A 15,123-nucleotide genomic window follows, 5' to 3' on the forward strand; every position below is an offset into this window, starting at 1 on the left:
TCATCAATTTTATTCCCCTGTAGTTACTGCAGTCCTGCACATCCCCCTTATTCTTAAATATCGGCACCAGTACACTTCTTCTCCACTCCTCAGGTATCCTCTCACTTTCCAAGATTCCATTAAACAATCTGGTTAAAAACTCCACTGCCATCTCTCCTAAACACCTCCATGCTTCCACAGGTATGTCTTCTGGACCAACGGCCTTTCCATTTTTGATCCTCTTCATACTTCCTCCTTGCTAATCCATTGTACTTCCTGATTCACTATCTCCACAGCATCCAACCTCCTTTCTCTCTTGTTCTCTTCATTCATCAGCCTCTCAAAGTACTCTTTCCATCTGCTCAACACACTCTCCTCACTTGTGAGTACGTTTCCATCTTTATCCTTTATCATCCTAACCTGCTGCACATTTTTCCCAGCTCGGTCCCTCTGTCTAGCCGATGGGTACAGGTCCTTTTCTCCCTCTTTAGTGTCCAACCTTTCATACAACTCATCATACAACTTACATTACTATATAAGGAAAGAAAACAAAAATACTTGAATACAACCCCATAAAATCTTGAGGAACCCTTGAGGTTGCAACAATAGCCACTTTGCAATTGGTTTACAAAAAATATATACATAAGTACTTAAAATTCAAACAATATGGCCAGAAATATGAATATTAATTTTTAAATTGTCATTTATGTAAAGAGAGGAACGAAAACTTAATCGTCCATGCATTTCTTCAGTCGGTTTCTTTAACTAACACGTTGTACAGAGCCCTGGATAGGAAGCCAGTTCACTTTATGATACACTCATATGCCCATCAGGGAATCAAGCATTAAAAGGTACACCAAATGCACATCCTAATTTTCTTACTTTGTAACTGGCCTACTAAACAATATAATAGACACTTGTTACTAATTAATGGGAGAAAAATTAAACATTGGAATGTGTGTGGGCACACACAAGAAGTCAGCATTTTCTGTTTTTTCATTTGAAGCCTGGAAGTAGCCAACCCAGTAGAAGCAAAATGGTCCCATGTGCCTCAGATGTACAAGGTGATGTGAAGAAGAATCAATAGTTCACTAAATTAGAAGTACTCCTCCCAGCAAAGGGTGGTCAATGCATATATGACAGGCTTTATGTAGACTTTGCAAAAGATAAACCAGTGACGCTCTAATAAACTATACTTTGGTGTTTAAAGAGCCTGTAATCTATAACCAAAAAAATGTTGTCAAGAACTTAATTAAACCTTTTTTTTCTTCATTTGGGTAGCTTAGCTACTACATGAGTTCTCTTCCTGGTGGTTGGAGCAATCCACAAAAGCCATGATATAAACTATATCACAACAATATCATCTAATATATGAGGCTGAATATGTGTCTGTGCGTTTGTCCCATATTCAAATCCACATTGTTGAACCAGTTTCCACCAACATTTTCACAGGTTTCCCCATTTGTACAGTACATGGGAAGAACATAAGCTGTATTTTATTCAGAAATTGGACTGCACAAGTGCTTTATTAGGGAAGCGTTCTAAAGAAAGTGAATTACATACTTGACGACATTAGCGGAAATTAAGGGGAAGAACATTTAGGACTGAAGCCAAGAAGCGTTTTTTTACACAAACAGTTGAGGGAATCTGGAACAAAGAACTAAGACATTTAGTTGAAGCAGGAAACCTTGACAATCCTTAAGAATGATCGGTATGAGATATCGGGACAGCTTAGTTAGTAGCTATACAAATGAGCCTGATGGACTGAATGGTCTTCTCTTGTTTGTGAAATGTCTTATGCTCTGATGTTCTTATTTAGGAGGCATTTTTGTGATCTGGCACAGGTATGTTGTGGGTAGTCAGTGAAATTTTGTTGTGGAGCTAAACTTTTTCTCTCTGGGGAATTTATTTAGTGACTGCATCTTTTCTTTATTCCACCCTGTGTAATGTTTTGGTACCCTATAGTTTATTTATATAGCACATTTTCACACAGAACGAGTGCTTTATAAGACATCAAAGTAAAAATTTCAATTACGGAAAAAAATATAAAATTACTCAGTACGTAATACAAATGGGAAGTTCCTTATCCAAGGATTACATTACTCTTAACTAAATACATCATTTAAGTCTCTAATGGTTATGAATGGTTTGTCCAATACTATGGTCAGAAGGCCGTAGAGGAGAGGAAAATAAAAACTGCAACTGGTGAGAAGTAAACATTCAGGAGTTCCAGTACCAAAAGACTGCCCAGACCCCCAGGCATTCTACCCAAGCATACAGTAAATATGGTAGAGTTGTTTATTATTGTTATGATGTACCACCCTGCAAGATATCCTACAGTGGGTCTCATCTCACATTAGATCATTTACACTCCAGCACAGGCAGCTGCAAAGTTGTTTAATCAGATGGCAGTGACCCACGATGCCGCCACAGCAAGACGGAAAAGAAAACAGAGAATTGAAGAGGTTGGTACTGATTGTGGATCTTTAAAGTGTGTGATATTGTAATACATGTTACACTCTATTAGAACAGTTGCAAAAACAGGAATTATGAAAAATCCAAATATTTTTTTTTATATTCCGTGATATTACCTTGGCATACCTCTATAGGTAAACATTCCTAACGTTTGATTCATAACAACAGAAGGCTGCCTCACCACTTTTTTTATGCTTACCTCTTTGAATAATAAGCAAACCATGCGAGTGTAAGATGCCATGCATTCCAAAATATAAGAAGATGCAAGACTAGGCAGAGCTTTTTATACAATTAAGAGTATTTTAAGATCAATTCTAAAGGACACGGGTTACCAAAAGTAACAATGCAAGATTGGTAGGATGTGCTCGGATTTTCTTTTGTTGGGTAAAATTCATGCTGCTGCATTTTGAATGAACTGCCGCTAAGTGATGTCTTTCTTAAGGTTCAGTGGTGGTCTTGCCATGCTACATATAGCAGGCAGTTTGCTGTACTGGACTTCAAAGCCTAAGGTTGTGGGTTCAAATCCTGACACTGTGGTACCCTGAGCAAGTCATTTGACCTGCCTTGGGAAAAAGAAAAGAATTGTATCTCAAATGTTGTAACTCACTTTGGGTAAAAGTGTCAGCCAAATAAATATAAATACAGTGTTGGCATCTGCTACTGACTGGTTGAGACAAGATACTTGCAGTCAGCACACAAACATTTAGGTACTCCTGCTAGAAGTGTATGGCTAAAAACAAAAATGTGAATTAATGTATCACCATCTTAAGATGTTAGTGTAGGCCTAACTATGCAATATTTTTTAAATAAATAATACATAGCATTTGTGTGATTTTTGGGTGCAGTGGGTTTAGCACTGCTACCTTACAACTCCTGGAGGCTTATCTTGATTGTTCATCTAGTCACTGTCTCTGTGATGTTTGCAAGTTCTCATAGTCACTGTGTGTGTTTTTAGTAGGGTACTCTGGTTTTACCTCCACGTTCCTCCACAGATGTACAGACTGGGGAATTCCTGGCTTCAAGTGGTCCCGATGTGAGTGAGTGAGTATAGTTGCATATGTGTGAGTATTCACAGCAATGGACTGGGATTCAGTCCAGAGTTAGCCAGTAGCCATACAACTTGCACTTCACAAGAGGTGATCCACCTGAACATAATAATTTTTGGGCCTACCAGTACTTGGAAGGGAGACCATCTAGGATGCTAGAAGAGGTGTTGGTGAGTCTGCACGTTAGGTCGTGTGATTATTCTATGGTCTGGATGTGGATCCCAATGCCCCAGTGCAGTGGCCTCTGAAAATGATGCTGTTGTTAAGATGCGATTTAAACCAAGGTCCTGACTGTCTGTGGTCATCTTTTGAAAAGAGTAGAAATTTCCATGATGTCCTGGCTAAATTGTTCATCATGGCTTTGTCTATTCTGGTCCCGTAATCACCCTCTGTCTCTGATTGGCTCTCTCTCACCCCTTCACCATCCAATAGCAAATATGTAGTGAGCATACTGGAGCAAATGGCAGTCACTGCATTATATAGGTGGATGATCTTCATTGGTTGTGGTTGAACCAGCACCCCACTGTCTATTTAAATCGCTTTGAGTATCTAGAAAAGCGCCATATAAATGTATTTAACTAATAATTATAATTCCTGCCTTCTGCCCAGTGATACCAGGGCCATGAATTGGATTAAGCAGGTTCAAATGGGTATTACCATTGTATTGTTTCTGATGTAAGAGTATTGTAACAGACCTGAGAGAGACATGCTGCTCAGGTGACTTTTTGAGGGGGTGGGAATACCATGAGAAGCTATCTATTAAGAATCTCAGTGAGCAGCAGGAATGAGGGGATACAGCACTTAGAGAGCACTTTGGATATGTCTGATGGCTCCCACAGTTCTTTGGCCGAGATGCATAGCAGCCGGCAAGCCTTGGATGCGGACTCTGCCCCTGGGTCGGCTCATGGAGCTGGGGGATAGTGCGGCATATGTTCTCTGACACCAGGGGAGCAGATTGAGGTGAAGCTGGGTAGCAAGTGTGAGTGGACATAGGGACGAGGCAGCAGGGAACGTGTGCTGCCGCTTGAACATCTGAGCAGTGTGGTGGAAGCGGCCAATGAGAAAGCCAGCAATCAGTGTGAAGTGGCCGGTGCCATTCCTCTGTCTCTGACATCCCCAAGCTGTTAACAGTATTTTATATAGTGCTAATAGAAAATGGCTGTAATTAAATATACCATGTGCTGAATTATTCCATTATTTATACAAATGCTTGTATGAGAGTTGTTGCGTATCTAGAAGCACATATTATATTTTCTTTCCATATATCCAATTCACCCTGCTTGTTTATGATATTAACAAAAACACCTATGACAGTAAAAACTTACTAGAGTCAAGCATAATATTACAAATTGTAAAGATTAACAAAACTGTACTTTTTTATATCATACTATTGGAAAAGAGTGAAGACTCGGGAGAAATATCTGACCTGTAAATTACACTTGTTTTCTGTAACCTAACGCTATTGTGATCTTTCATACCCTTTATTTATCGTGTCCATAAATGACGCCTCAGAATCAAAAATCGAGCACAACTGGCGGCCCGTCCAAGTTTGTTTCCTTCCATTTACTTCACCTTACCGTGTTATACGGCGATTCCTTCAATTCCTGCACGTGAGACATGTCATTTTTATTTACTGCGTATCCAAATCATCGTCGGATGAAACTAAATAAAACGCCAGTCCATCACTGAACGCAGGTTCTCATAGAGCATCTCTCACTCATACCGAGCCAACCTGAATTTGAGAATGAAGAGAGCATTGTGTTTTGGAAATGATCACCGGTTTCGTAAAAAGGTGAGCAAAATAAAAGGCTCGGTTCCGATTAAAAACAAACAAAAAAAAAACATAACTCATCGTACTCGGTTGGCCCATGCAACCTGTGTTCCTGCGGGCACAGTGACCAGAGGGCACGAAACAAGAGCTCCGTAATTTATACTGATAAGCCTCCCTAGTCTTTCCTGATACGCGGCGCTAGCAGGCTGCAGGAAATGTAAATCGCAACAAATTATGCAACATGGAATCCAGGAAGGACGACGTGCGCACTCGGACCGTCGTCGCTGAAGGGATAGAAAGTTGCGCGATCCAGCTGAGCGACTAGATGTGTGCGTGTGGATTTGCATCGATTCTGTCTGTCACTTGGTGACCGGGCGTAGGCGCGAGTTTACTGGGCTGACTGGACGAACCCACAACATTCTGCAGAGTCTGTAAGTGCTGCCTGGTATCTCGCTACACGCGACTTCTGAGACCGTTTTAATGTTACTGAGTGTGCTGTACGCGCGCGTCATGTCGCTGCTTCAGATGCAGGGTGCCGTGGTGCGCAGCGAAGGTTCCTACTTGATAAGAGTGCAAGCAAGCACCTTCTCACCTTATTTGTTTTGCTCTTCATATTTCAAATGTTGGTCCGTATAAGTCGGATAGGTAATAAGACAGACCACAAGTTCGGGTCAACTTGATGGATTTGTGCTTCTTCTTGTTGACTTTTTTTATTATGAGTACACTGGGGTCTTCGTAAGGCGCGCAGCTCGGGAAGCCCTGCGACACTTGTGACAGTTCCGCTGTTTTCGCTTGGCACGTAGTTGACGCACGTAATATTGTAACGTTAGAAACGTTCGGCAAACCTATGCAAAGAAAATGCGCACACATCTGATTGATTTAAAGTGGATGGGAGACAGTGCCATTATCGGTCAGACTTAGCGTCAGGTCATCAAAATGTTCAAGTAAAATCGCGGTGAACTTGCCGTCCAGTTCCTGTGGATCAGAGAAGATTTATTTACCCCCCCCCCCCCCCCCCCATCCCCCAGGACCTGTACAGTTTGGTGGTTTGTTTTCTTTTCCAGTTGGCCATAATCCGTTTTACATTATCACTGTAATCCAGCCTATCGCCTCATTCATCATTCCGTTTTCACACCTGATGCCAATTGAAGCATCCTGGATGTGTTTTCTTTTTATTTATTGTATATATATATATATATATTTGTATTTCCTGCGATCACCCGCCCAACATTGGGTGCTTTTGGTAAATATTTATGATAAAAAATGTACACTTTAGTGAAGTTTATTGGACGTTATGGTGGCAAGTAAAGGTGTCCAGATCTGTCCGACTGCAGAGAAGATATCACTCATTGATAAGCATCCGTGATTTTTTGGTGTAGTCAGCTGGTAAGGTGACACTTTTCTCTTAGTAGCAATCGTTTTCTTAGGCATGATGATACCAGTCTTTAATTATTAATTAATATTAGATCCTTAATATTTTTCTTTTGTGTTCTTAAAATAAAAAAAATCCTTGAACTAGATTTAATATCAACTGGAAGAGTATATAAACATAATGTTTCTTTTTTTTAGTTTATTAAATTATGTTCTTGTAAGATTGAGAAAAATTAAGACATTCAATAGGTGATATCATATTATATATTAAATTCAACTTTAGTACCATTTGCAAGCCTTCCTTTTCTAACTGGATAGCATGTTTATTCGCCCAATCGTATCGCTGTGGTATGCTAAGTGGTGCCACTTGGACTCTTTTTTGTGAAGAGCACAGACTGTATAGAGCCTCTTCCCATTCTATCTGTTTTTGCATTAGCCATATGTAATAAACACAATGGGGCAATTTTCTGTATTATTGTATAAATGTTATATTCTGTGTACAGTTCTGAGTACAGGTAAGCCTCAACTTACAACCATGTTCAATTTCGACAGACCAGTCGTAAGCCGATCTGGATGTTACACGTATTCAAACTTGACCGTATGTACAGTACTCTATAGCAAGTCCCCTGCTTTTTCCTCCTTTTTTATCATCTAACACATTGTGTAAATTTTCTATGAGTTTTGTACTTTTTTTTTTATTATTTTTTTTCACTATTACTGTTGCTCACATGGGTGCTGACCTTTAGCAGCTTCATGGATCCTTTTTTTGTCTGTGTTAGGTTATGTCATCAGTGTGAGCCTCTCCCAGTGTTCATTGTGTTATCTGTGAGAGGAGGAATTGTACCAGCAGAGTTTCAGCACTCATATCAACAGTTCAGCCTGTTAATAATAAACATTAACAGATAAAAGAGTTCAGTGGGGTTGTGTTACCCGTTTGAGGCGACTGGTATGAAGTGGCACATTGTGAGTCACAACGCAGAAGCCAGAGCACAGCAGTAGAGCGTTACGGTGAACACCAGTAACAATGGGATAACTTAAAGTCATCTGCTATCACATTCGCTTTCTTTCCTCCCGAAAAGTGCTTGATCACTTCCATTTTAGTGCCGAGATCAATTGCCTTTTTTTCTGTAATTGTAAGACAAATGTAACTGAATGAAGTCGAAACTGCTGCAGGTAATAAACTGAGATCGAGATGAATGAGTCACGGCATATGGAGCTGGCATGGCGAAAACTGTCGTTGTGCCTTTGAGACGCGGTAATGGTCGTAAGTCGAATGGTCGTAAGACGCATAGATCGTAAGTCAACGACTACCTCTATTGCACTTATGTAATTGTTTGTATTTCATTTTGTACTTTGTTTTAATACATTAAAACATTAGAAACATGATGAAGACAGGCCATTCAGCCCAATGATCTCCTCCATTCTATTATTAATAGTATTAATAGATTGTCCAAAATAACATCAAGTTGAGTTTTGAAGGTCCCTAAAGTCCTGCTCTCCACTACAGTACTTGGTAGTTTATGTCATGTATCAGTGGTTCTTTTCGTGGAGGAAAACATTGTAACATTTGTGCAAAATCTGACCTTAACAAGTTTCCAACTTTATCCCCATGGCCATGTTGCAGAATTTTTTTAAAGTTAACAACTGGGATTTGCTGTACCAACTCCTATCATAATTTTACACACTTCCCCCTTGATTTCTGTTGTTTTAACTAAAAAGGTTCAACTCCTTTAATCTCTCCTCATATCTCATACCTTTTAGTCATGGTCAGCCTGTTGCTCTCCTCTGGACTTTCTCTAGAGCTTCTATGTCTTTTTTTGTAATATGGAGGCCAGAACTGAACACAGTACTCCAGGTGGTATCTCACTAGTGTGTTATATAACTTAAGCATGACCTCCTTTGACTTGTACTCCACACATCGTGATTTATAGCTTAACACACTATTAGACTTCTTGATCGCTTCTGTGCACTGTTTCTATGTAGGTTAGTGATGAGTCCGCTATGCATTCCAGGTCCTTCTCACAAGTTTCACACCTCCCATTGTCTGTTCAAATAAAATGGTACTTTAACAAATGATTATGCATCTAACATTGTATACTCCTTTTTTTCTTATGCGGGTATAAAAAACACATTGCACAACACTGTGGAACGTGAGCTGGCCAAATCTCTTTAGTGATTTTTTTTTTGTCTCTAAAGTTAATCTTTGAACCCACTTTAAGGTCAGTGATTAATTCAGTTTATCTCTTCAACTTTTGATATGGCGTAGCTCAATATAAAAATCTGTACACATCATGGGTATGGTAAATTGAATCAATCAGTAAGGATTAACACCTTAAATAATGAACAACTGTCTTATCTGTTTGAACTGTCTCATTATTGTCTTGCAGCTGACCTTTTGATCAATTGACATTTTAACTTGATTTTTCTAGTTTTTCATTCAATTTTCTATCTTGTTTTGATTTCTCATGATTGTTACCTTGTTAATCTAAATTAATCTAAGAAAATTATAAAAGAAAAACTTCTGCCTTGGCAATTACAATCACTATGAGATATTATACAGGCATATTACAATATACTACTACTACTACTACTACTAATAATAATAATAATAATAATAATAAAAGGAGAACATGCACACTTCAAATGGACAACATTGGGGCATGGGGCTTGATGCCAAGATGCCAGATCTATGAGGCAGCAGCAGCGCTAACCACTGTCCCACCATACCAGGCATGAAATCTGTAATTCCTACAGCATGTCCTGAGTCTATTCCAGATATTCCTTAATGGTCTGTATAATGTCCATGTCTCACAGAAGGTGAACAAGGATCATCTGTTTCCAGCATGTGAGGGATAAAATACTCATGTTTTTAGAGTGCAACCCAGATTTAAACCAAAATACTCATTCTTTGCTTTATGTCCCGTCTCTTACTATATGCTTGATAATTACCACCCATTCATTAATTTAGTAATTTTCTGAATCTGAGGTCTAAGTACACCAGCATGTATCCCAATAGCACTGGGTGCAAGGCAAGGATAGAGTCTTCAGGTTGGACTCAAATCTCATAGCAAGTCAATACAGAAATGACAGTCACCAAATTGTGTGCCTCAGTGGAAAGTGGGATCAATGCATGCTATGTCATCATGATATTCTAGGGAAAAGAAATTATTGTAAAATTAAGGTTTAATGCACATTCAAAGATTTCTTTATGGTCTTATTCAGTAATCTTTGTTTTGGAGTGGCACAGTAGTTCCAGTTTGCTTTGTTTCAGATGTCTAACCCAGTCATTGTCTTTATAGAGTTTGTATGTTCTCCCTATGTCTGCATGGGGTTTCCTCAGGTACTCTCCTTTTCACTGTTCTCAAAGACATACTGTATTTTGGCTATTTGGTTACTATAAATTGACCCCATTTAGGCGTGTGTGTGTGTGTGTGTGTGTGAGTGGGCTCTATAAAAGACTGGTACCCTGTCCAGGGTTGATTTTTGCCTTGTGCCTAATGCTGCCAGGATAGGGATCAGCCCCCATAACTGTGAATTGGATGAAAGACTTGAATTGAGATTAACAGTATTATTTTATTTTAAATTCTAATTTTGGAATCACAATGGCATTATACAGTAGTTAACACTCATACCTCACAGATCCTGGCCTGCCTACTTTTTCTGTTGAGTCTACCCATTTCTGTGTCATCAGTGGCTTTCTATGGGAACTGCCATATCTTTGTACATTACAAAAGTGTACAAGTTAATTTAACCAGAATGAGTGCACTCTAAAATATGCTGTTTTCCAGTCCAGGATTGGTTCTTGAATTATGTTCAAGGAAATCAGAATAGGCTTAATCTTTCTGCAATATTATAAAAAAGCAGCTTTGGACAATGGGTGAATGGAAATGCTGTTATATTATGGAATATTTACATGCATTTACATGTTATGGCGCTGAGAAGTCACATCAGCCAGGGATGAGTAAACCAACTATGAGCTGGCATTACATCACCAGTGCCAGGAGGTCTCATATAAATGGCTAGCCCACAAAGTTATATGATTTTCCAACTAGTGCAGCAAAAGGCAAGCAGTCCTTTCAAGGAAAGCGAGTCACCTCAAAGATCCATGTAAAGAGCAGAGAATCCACCGATGCCACAATAATAATAAAAACAAAGTATTTAAAGAAAACATGAGCGGTCACAAAATCAACGGGGAATAGGAGAAAGTCTTCAGGCTCTCTTATAATATCCTTTTGCTTATTTTATTGTAGTCCTTGACCTACTGTAATGCTGTTGAAAAATTGTGCTTTTGCGGTATGCTAAATATGATTCATAATATTTCATTTTTGTGTTTTATTTTAGTGTGTTTTTATTTTAAAATTCTTGAACGGCTCTTAAACTGTGTGACCAAGACCATGACTATGATTTATAGCTCATAAAGTGATATTTCTGTAATCAAAATGTTCTGTAACTGAAATAAGCAAGCAGGTGCAAACAGCTTCATTAGATCATTAATATATTCATAAGGTACTTTTCCAAATTTTGGGACTAAATAAAATTCTAGGGTGTATGCAATACAGTATAGACATAGACAGGAATTTTGGGAAAATAAGAACAAAATTGTTATTTTTTTCTTATTAGAATTTATATGTTTATGCTTAGATAAAGTGACCAGTGTGTGTATATGCTTATAAGAATATATAATCAGGACTCTAAAATTAACGCTTCAAAAGTAACTTGATTAACAATCAACCAGACCATCAGATGCAGTATCTTGCCTAAGGCAGCCAGTAATGGCACTATAAATTAAAAAGATTTGTAAAGAAGGAGAGAACAGAGAGAAACAACTGCCAAATAGAAGATGATAACTTGGTCAGACTTTACCACTTGCGGACTGCCCCTCCACTTGTAAGCATCACACCTGGTTTAAGAAAACAAAGACTTCAACAACTAAAACTAAAGCCACTTTATATGAAGCTTGTTGTGTGACTTTGATTTGAATTTTTCTGGTTGCATGTTTTCAAATCTAACATTTACACCTGGATTCTTCTTTAAATAAATATAAGTAATGATTGAAATAGTTTTGAAATAGCTTGAGTTTTGCTTTGTTGAAGTTGTTGTGCTGTTTACTGATATTTAGCAATGACAGATTATTGTTAATGATACAAAGTCTGTCCATTTAGGTTATATACTGTCAGGGGTGGTGATTGGCCTTTGGATTCTCTTAGATAGTGTAATCCTTTCAAACGTAACCATCGGTATGCACAAGCCTGACAGGATAGCGGTGCCTGGTTTTTGCTGTGGTATTCTGAAGTGTAGAACGTTCAGAGGAAGGAATCTGGCGACGTATCAAAATGTAAGTGAATCTTGGCAGGGACTCCCTCCCTGTGAACAGAGCGGCTTCTAGTCCCTGGTAAGGCATCGAAGTTGAGGTAGTTAGAAACAGCCAGTGTTGAGATATTCTTTGTATTTGAGCTTATCTGTGCTGCATAAATGTTGAATAAGTAAGTTTTTTTTGCAGGGCATATGTGCAAATCAAGGCAGTTTAGGCATTTCCAGTATTAACTTGTTCTACCAATTTACCGTATATACTCATGGATAAGTTCTCCCATGGATAAGTCGGGACTTGATTTTACTGTGTAATTACTGGTATTTTATAATGTCGGTTGTCTAAGTCGAATGCGGAAAACTTATGCTATTGGTCCAAGAGAATATTATATGCTAACTGCCTTTTTTTTCTATGGATTGTGCCTACATGACCACACGGTAATACCCAAACTATTCCGAAGCAATGTTTGCACTGATTTGTGTTTTTTGTAACTCACACCCTCATACACTTTTATCATAAGAGCATCCCTTATCTACAATGGAGTGTTCGATCAGAAGAAAATATGAAGCTGGCTTTAAATTAAACATCGTTGAAGTAGCGAAAGAAATTGGTAACTGCGCTGCTGCAACAAAATTCAATGTGTCTGAGAAACTGATGTGAGATTGGAGGAGGCAAGAAGATGTAAAAATTAAAAAATGTAGGTCATTATTGAACGGGCGTATAAGTCGGGTTTGATTTTATAATCCATTTTTCGGGTTTCAAGACCCGACTTATATGTGAGTATATATGGTGAATAGAATGTCAGAGGTTAAAGTGCCTTTCTTGGACAGTTTCACATCACAAAACACCTACCTTTTTTGTTTTTTTTTTCCATTCACTGTAAATGTTTTCTTTTATTACTTAAGTTTTTTTCTTCATAACTATCATTGAATCTTTTTGATTTTACTATAGTGTTTCTCCATACCTTTTCTTTACCTGCTTTGTCAAGTGCAGGGTTTCCAGACTCTGTCCTAACACCATCACAAGGCACTTCCCAGCAGTTGTGGGCACAAAGAAGGAGCCAGCTCTGTGTAGAGTACCACTAACCCATTTAGAGTCGCAGTCAGCCTTTTGGTTATGGGTTAAAAACAGAACTACCCAAAGTAAAAAACATAAACCCAGAGAGAACATGCAGACTCCACACAGACAGTGAGTGGTCAAGGATTTGAGCCCAGATGTCCAGAGCTACAAGGCAGCAGTGCTAATCACTAGTTCACTGTGGTATGCTTGTATGGACTTTAATGAAGTAAATATTTAAATAAGTAAAAAAAAAAATTCAGTTGAATTTATTTTTGTTTGGCACTCTTTACTGAACAACACGCTCAGAGTGTTACACAGGATTTCAGCTATAATCCAATGACAGAAATAAATAAACCATAATTTACATACATGATTACACAAATTAAGTTAAATATGCAGAGCAATTTCAATTTGTTTAGAAAAACAATAGCTGAAAATATAAGATCATTAATACTATAACAGACATGGCCAGCACAACAAAGGAGAGGAAAACAGAAGCTCCAGTCAGCTGAAATATTATTGGAAATAAACCTTGGGTTGGATGAGTTTTAATTGGTAATGTCTGTAGTACTAGGGTGATGTACCGTGTTAGCCATTATGGATGTAGTGAATAGTCAAGCAAAATGACACCTTTTATTGGCTAACTAAAAAGATTACAATATGCAAGGTTTCTTTGTAGTTAGCCAATAAAAGGTGTAATTTTGCTTGACTTCTCACTAAATTGGTAATGTCAAAAGTTATGGCGACCTAGGCCATGTAGCCACCCATCCCAGATATTCTGCAGTATCATAATTACATTCTGGACAGTGTACAAAGAAGATTACATCATTTTTCTGTAGAACCCTATAGCTTTCAATATCTATGGTGTCTCACTCATTGGTAAGAGTGGTAGCTTGACAATGAAGCAGTGAAACTAAGTGCCATATCAAGATCCCAAGAAGAGTAACCAAATAGAATACAGAGAAGAGATCATAATGATTTGTAATATGGATTTGTAATGTAAAAATACTGTAATCTGTATAAAAATCTACAAATATGAAAACAACATTAATCTTCACTCACAATCAAGCTTTAATATTTGCAGCACCATCTGCAGCATCAAAATGCATTTCCCAGAGCAAAGAAATCTAAATCCGTTTATGTCACTCTTTGAAAGTAAATCTTTGTTCTTTAAGTGATGTTTAATCTCATTTGACTTGTCTAAGCTCTACGTCAAAATTGTTTCAGTACTTTAAATTTGGCATCTTCTGATTACAGCCTCGCAGGCAACAAGTATAAACAGCTAATCACATACGGATTCTCTGCATATGGCAGAGATCTCAAATCCAGGTCTTGGAGGGTGTGATAGACGGCCAGGAACCCTGCCCCGCCGGGATGCCTGGAGGAAGGAGGAACCAGGAGAGCGGCACCTCTTTTTCCTGGGTACCCAGCCGGTCCTTGATCCCTGGGGGACAGCACTTCCGGGACACAAGGAAGTGCTGACAAACCAGGGATGGTTTATGCCCGGAGTGCTTCTGGGTGCAAGGGCAGCACTTCTGCCACACTGGGGAGTGCTGCCGGACGTCCATCATCAGGCACCTTTAGCACATCCGGGGCTGGATAAAAGGGGCCTCCTCACTCCATTCTGAGAACTGGAGTCGGGTGGAAGAAGGACGGAGCTTGCGGGACAGGAGTGGAGGTGGCCAAAGGAGTCAAAGACTGTGAATTGTAAATATATGTAAATATTGGCTGTAAATAAACGTGTGTGTCGTGGACACTGCGTTGTCATGTCTTTCTGTGGCCAGGCTAGCTTTTACAAGAGCCATGGTGGCTGCAGGCCATTACTCTAACAATCCAGCTATTATATTTTCCCTGTACTTCTCTTGGGGTCACAGATGCTAAGGCTTATCCTTGAAGCACAAAGCATGAGACAGAAGCAACCCTGGACAGAGCACCAGAGTCCATTGCAGATAACTTGGAAAGCAATTTCTTCTGTTTAAATATTCAGCTTGTTTTCCCTGTTGTCATCTGCTGTGTTATAAGTTTTTATTATTATATACACTGTTTAGTTTAGCAGACACCTTATCCAATATGACATTCAAGTTTAGTGTGCAGTGCAGTTGTTTCCATGTATT

General features: G+C 38.8%; 1 protein-coding gene across 3 annotated transcripts in view; it reads left to right on the forward strand.

Moving 5' to 3' along the window:
- The first annotated feature begins 5,434 nt into the window (after positions 1 to 5,434).
- Positions 5,435 to 15,123, forward strand: part of nr1i2 (nuclear receptor subfamily 1, group I, member 2) — a 245,482-nt gene continuing 235,793 nt past the window's right edge. For all 3 annotated transcript variants that reach the window (XM_028800769.2, XM_028800767.2, XM_028800770.2), the window contains exon 1: positions 5,435 to 5,702. The gene's annotated coding sequence lies outside the window, so the exon portion shown is untranslated. The remainder of the gene's footprint in view (positions 5,703 to 15,123) is intronic.

The sequence above is a fragment of the Erpetoichthys calabaricus genome, chromosome 4 (genome assembly GCF_900747795.2).
Source record: "Erpetoichthys calabaricus chromosome 4, fErpCal1.3, whole genome shotgun sequence".
NCBI classification, from domain to species: domain Eukaryota; kingdom Metazoa; phylum Chordata; class Cladistia; order Polypteriformes; family Polypteridae; genus Erpetoichthys; species Erpetoichthys calabaricus.